Source organism: Nyctibius grandis, chromosome 8, assembly GCF_013368605.1.
Source record: "Nyctibius grandis isolate bNycGra1 chromosome 8, bNycGra1.pri, whole genome shotgun sequence".
Lineage (NCBI taxonomy): Eukaryota > Metazoa > Chordata > Aves > Nyctibiiformes > Nyctibiidae > Nyctibius > Nyctibius grandis.
In genome coordinates, this window is record NC_090665.1 from 40,355,332 (window position 1) to 40,361,572 (window position 6,241).

Here is a 6,241-nt window from a genome sequence, read left to right on the forward strand (position 1 = left end):
TCCCCTAAAGAAGAGATTGTATTTTGCCTAGGAACAAAAAAAGTTATGATGGTTTGTTACATTTCAATAGCTGCTCCAAAAATAAAAGAAAAAAAAACACAAACCAAATTTTTAATTGCTTGTTTCTTTTGACATTTGCCATCAAAACCAGATATTCCTCGGCTGCCCCAGAGTTCTCTCATTTCCCATTGACACTGACTTTCAAATCCTGCCTGGGATGGATGCTGCCAGGGGAGAGCCAGGAGCTACAACGGCCACAAAAAGGGCATTTCCTTGGCCCAGTGTGGATAAACGGCAGCAGAAAAAGGCAGCCCCTGCTCAGGCTTTTTGTTGATCACAGCTCTGAGCCCCATTTCCCCTCTTTTAAAATGCCTTTAAACAACAATATATTTTCTTATTTATGTGCTGATGAAAACCCTAGTGTCGATGGTGCAGCACGGGGCATCGCTCCGCACCGGCCCCATCCTCCCGCTGACGGCCTCGGGTTCAGCTGGGCCGTTTGCTCCCCTCCTGCACACACACACACAGGGTCACCAAAAAAACCCACCTCCTGGCATTTTGTTAGACATTTTATTAGACCATTCATGAGTCCCCCAAGGCTGATGCTAATTGCAAGCCTTGAATGAGCAGCAGGGAGATGGGGGTAGCATGGTGGTGGCTGTGATCCCTGGTGGCCGTGATCCCTCCTGGACCCACATTTTCCCCTTCTCCTCCCAGGCAGCCTGGATGCCCCAGTGGAGTCAGGCAGGACTGCTCCTGGCAGGAAACTTGCTGGGAGCTGGTACCAGCAGCGGTCTGAGATGGTGCCCAGACATGGCACCAACACGGGGCACCAGGTATGCCCTTCATTTTCACTCAAGGTCTGCTCAGAAGTATCACCATGGACCATGCGTATTTCATGGGACCCTCTGGATGATGTTTTTTACACCAGTTGATTCTTGGCACAGATCTCTGGGCAACATTCACGCCTGCCATCGTCTGTGCTGGGGTCTGATGCTGCTACTCCGCACATCTGAGGACAGCAATGGGCTCCCTCCTCTATCTCCATTTGCACACAGCTGCCAGGATTTGTCCTGTCTGAGCTCCCTGCTCCTCTGTCCCTGGGGTCAATAGCTGCCAGGGGTCTCACAGCACGTTCACATCAGCCTCAGGCCATGCAGCCTTGGAAAATTAGGCTGAGAAAACACCTACCTGATCTGTTCCACCTTGCCCTGGGCTGGGAGGAATCAAACTAAATACCCCTGAAACAAGAAGAAAATCCACCTGCCTTTGGTCTGCCTTATTGCTGGGGGATGAGCCTGCATCCGTAGTTCCCCCTCATCTTTCCAGTCGTTCAGAGGCGTATTGCACCCCTAATCACCTCTGAGCATGGGGGAAAGCACCGCTGCATCACTGGAGTGGCAGACAGCCAGGGTCCCCATACGTGATGCTCAGGAAGGGAGAAGGGAGCTGACTTCGCTCTGGATATTCCCTCCTGCCCAGCGATATCGAATGGAATGAATAATTTACTATCCGATCATCTCTAATCTTCGTCCCATAAAATCAGCAGCAAGCTGGGAGGGTGTTTGAAGCCTCCAGCTGCATTTGCTGATAAGACATGAGGCAGGAAAGATTGGAAGCCCATAAAAATGATAATCTCAGGCTTCACTGTAACTTGGTGGAAGGGTTTTCTCCTGTCCTTTCATTAAGGATGGATTTCATGATCTTCCTTAAATAACAGCAAGCTTTCTCACGAGGAATCTCCCACCCGAAAACTGATTGCATCGTCATTAGGAAATAGGAGGCCAAGAAGCCAGAAAAAAATAGATGGAGCACAGGTAAGTGCAAGGGCCAAGGCCCTGCAGAGCGAATGGCACCTGCCTTTATGGGGTGGGGGGGGAAAAGGGGATTGGAAGTAATTTCTGAACACGGAGAGAAGCTTTAGGCATTGGGGCTCTGCCCAGGAGAGTGGGGCACAAGCACCATGACAAGCCACTGGACACAAGCCTGACCTTGAGTCAGGCTGTGGAGCAAAGCCTCATCCTCCTCGTCCTGCACCTCCTTGGCATGAAGAGAAACATCACGTCTCATTTCAGTCTGGCTTGGTACAGCATCCTTCTCTCTGGCCCCATATTCAGTGTGTCTGGCTATTGCGTGGAAGAAGAAGGGAAGGGAAAAAACCCAACCCATCAATCATTTCCATGTGAATCTCAACCAAGATGGCCAAAAGGAGGAGAAGGAAAGAGCTTGCTGGCTTGGTGGGGGTGGATAGTTTCAGGAAATAGTTATCCCAGATGCCAGAATAGGAGAAAATTAAAAGTGTAAACTATAATCAGATGTTTTTCTTCTGCTAATTGAAATAATGTTTTCTCTGCTACCCACCACTCTATCCCTTTCAGATGCTAATCCCTATCAAACATGGACTTACAATTACAAATTCATAGGCATCTTTCCCAGGAGCAGAAATTGCTTTGCCCTGTAACCTCTAAGATGAGGTCTTAATAGGAATTCACGAGCAGTCGCTGGTAAAGCTTCATTAGCTGGAGAGAATAGACAAGGGCAAGTTGCAGTGCTCCCTAACCACTCTAGGGAAAAATTAATTTAAATTACTTTGTAAAGTAACAAGGCCAGATAATGTGTTTCCTTCTCTGATTATTGTTTTCCGACACCCTAATGCACTCGTAGATTAGGTTGCTTTGCCTGTTGTGATGGTGGTCCATGCTAAGTTGTGGTTTATGGAGAGCAGCAGCCTTGGGAAGGAGAAACACTGACCCCTTGGGCCAGAGCTGGATGGAGACGAGGTGAGGATCTGGATGTTTCCCACCAGGTTGGGTTGCTCGAAGGCCGTTGAGAAGGCAGGCAGCAGCCACTTCAACACAGCCTGGAAGAGAAACCTGGCTATTGAAGGTAACACTTCAGCATTTCCCCGGTTGAAAACTGGTCCAAGCCAATGGAAGGAGTCCTGCTGATTTGGACAGCTCTGGATTTGCTGCCTGGAGGCCAGATCCTGAGCAACACTGAGCCCCCTGCTCCCCAGGGCAGGATCAGCATGGGAAACTTCTTCTAGAAGCCACCATCCCTCAGCAAAGGTACTGGTGTGAGGCTGATTCCCAACAAGCTAAAACCCAAAAGGCACTAAAATATGCTAGAAATCAAGCCTGCACCCCCAGGGTAGGGGGGGCTGTGATTTCACACCCCCCCTCCAGCCCTTGCCAAGCCTCCCCAAAAGGAGCAATAATTCTCTTCCCCTGGCACTAGGCTGGATGCTCTCCATGCTGGGCTGGCGATTCGGTGTGGTTTTATGGCACTTTGCAGCGAGACAAGCGAGGGGCCGCGGGAAGATGCAGCGATAAGGGCTTGGCAGAGGGGCTGCGACTCTTCCCAGCGCCCTGGGCTCGCAGCCGGTCTTCGGTGGGTGCTGCCAGAGCCCAGCATTATTAACCTGCGAGCTGTCACACAGAATGGGCCTGTCTGGCTAAATCCTCAGGGGACACGAACAATCATTCAATGACGAGACAAAGAGTTCAAAGGGCCTTTCGGCAACAAACAGCGCTGATCATCTCAGCTGATTAAATAGGTTCCCAACAGATCCGGGAGTCCTAGGAGACCAAGCTGAAGCTGGGAAGATTTATGGGGAGCTACCTGAATTGGAGAGGGAATATATTGATTTTATTCCTGGCTTCTGAAGGGGATTGGTGTTTTTTTCAGAGCAAAAATAGGGCTGGAGACAGATGCATCGAGACAGAGGAGCAGATAGGTAGGTAGAGGGATGGATGGACAGACTCCCAACCCATCTAATCATTTTCTTGTCCCCACTTACTTGGGGGAAGATGCCCCAAGGCACCCAGACCTATCTTCTGTCATCCTCCCATCCAAAACTGCAACACTTCGAAATGGGATTTTAACCCCCAAGGATGAGGTTTTGTATTACCCCAGCTCCTGCAGTCACTTGAATTTCTTTCATTCCCATCAGCAACCCATTGCTCCCCAAGCCCTGACAAATTCTGGACCACTTTTGCTGGTGATGAGCCCTGTATTTCGACAGCTCTGAGTGCAATTAAGTGCACCCTTGAGTCCTGCTTGGCTTTGCTGTCTTGCAATAGCCAGACCCATCCTCCTAGAAAGCAGAGGAGCATCAGGGAAGGCCATGTCCCATGAGGAGGACATCCTGCATGACTCTGGGTCCCCAATGTGTAGAGAAGACCCTGATTTCAGTAGGAGTCCCCTTCTCAGCACTGTCTGAGGAAGGTGCTTTCCTTCCTCCGGCCCTCACAGTCTTACTGGGGCAAAGGAAGGGCCCCAGGCAGAGAAAGAAGCACCCCCAATACTGGACATCATCCTCAGCATCCTTGAACCTTGGCATTCAACCTGCCAGAGCCCTGCTAGCGGGCACCAGCCCTATGTATTTCCACGCCCATCAGGAAAAGCAGCAAGTTTCCAGGTGGCACCTCTCTCCTCTTCCTTCTCAGCACCGGAGCTTCTGCCTGGCATCCGAAGGGAAAAAAATAACGGGGCCATCAGCAGCGAGTGAAACGCATCTAATAACCTCCACTTCTTTTCAATGAGCTCCAGTTGTTGCTTTACAAGTGTACTCCAACGGCGGCAAGTGCCAAACAAAAGCTCCCCTCTCCTCCTCTGTGCCTGTGAAACAGCCTTATTATTTCAGTGAGCTGCATCTGCTGGGTGGCAGCCGCGATTACCATAACACAGGGGCAGGATTTGGCCTGGATGCTTCACCCTCAATTCTGCAACAGGCGAGAGTGTTGGGCTGGTTGAAAAATAAGATGAAAAATAAAGGAGGGGAAAAAAAATTGAGTGTATGAAGTCACTTTTCTGGCTGCCACCCAAGCAAACAGATGCAGGTAACAGAGAAGATGGGAAAAATCACATCATCTTCTGCTCTGAGCAGCGGCTTCTGTTGCTGGGGAAGGAGGTGGGAGGGACATGGAAAGGCTGGAGGGATTTCATGTGAGTCCAAGGGGTGAATGAAGCATTTCTCGGGGTATGTTGAAGTTGGGGGAGCCTTAACCCATTCCTGAAGCCTTGGGGGCTGCCACAGCCAAGCTGAGTACCGTGAGATGGGGACAGGGAGCCAGGGCTCCCACGGGAGGGATGGGATGGATAGGAAAGGGCTGAACAACTCCGAGATGTGCCATTGTGCCGCAGCAGCTGAGAACAGGCTGCCCTTGAATCCGTCCCTGAATAGGTTTTGAGGACAATAGGTGAAGACCCCTGAGAGATGCTTTTGCCTGGGATGGAGGAGGAGAGGCTGTTTCCAGGACGGGGCGGGCTATTAATTAAAGCTCAATAAATAGCAGGGCATCGACACAGCCACCAGCACTCCCACCGGGAAGTGCGAGCCTTCACAGGGTCACCTTGCCCCTGTGAGATCCCGGGGGACTCGGCAGCCTGTGGTCCCCTGGCAGAGCCAACGGGGAGCTGGCGACCACAGGCACAGGGGACCTGCTGGACAGCACTGAGACCTCCAGGGCCTGGCTGAGCTGGGGGAACTCCAGCTGTCCCAAACTTTCTCTATGCCTTCCTACCCAAAAATACCAAACTCTGCAGGAAAATAGCTCCAGTGTTCAAATATGGTGGTTTTAACATAATGGTTGTGCGTCTATGGTAAGCCCATGAAGACCTGAAAAGCTGATCAGAGTGGGTGGAAAAGGGGGGGAAAGGAGAGAAAGGGAGAAGGGGGAAAACGCTGGAAAGGGGAGAATGGGGACGGGAAGGGATGGGAAGGGAAGGGAAAAAGAGAGGCAAGGAGAGGGGAGGGGAAGGGAAGGGAGGAAAGGAAAGGAAAGGAAAGGAAAGGAAAGGAAAGGAAAGGAAAGGAAAGGAAAGGAAAGGAAAGGAAAGGAAAGGAAAGGAAAGGAAAGGAAAGGAAAGGAAAGGAAAGGAAAGGAAAGGAAAGGAAAGGAAAGGAAAGGAAAGGAAAGGAAAGGAAAGGAAAGGAAAGGAAAGGAAAGGAAAGGAAGAGGGAAGAGGAAAAAGGACAGTTTTTAACATACTTTATTTGGAAAACAGCAAGAAAACATTAAACCCTATTAACGAACCCACTTTCCTCACCCCCCCAACCCCTCCCGGCGCTGCTCTCCCGCTGGGCGGCGCCCTCTGGCGGCCGTGGGCGGCGGCCGGGCCGGGCCGGGGGCGGGCGGGCGGCAGCGGCCCCGCTGTCTGCGGGTGCGGTGCGGTGCGGGTGAGGGTGAGGGTGCGGGTGCGGTGCAGGTGCGGTGCGCTGGCAGGAAGCGCTCGTCCC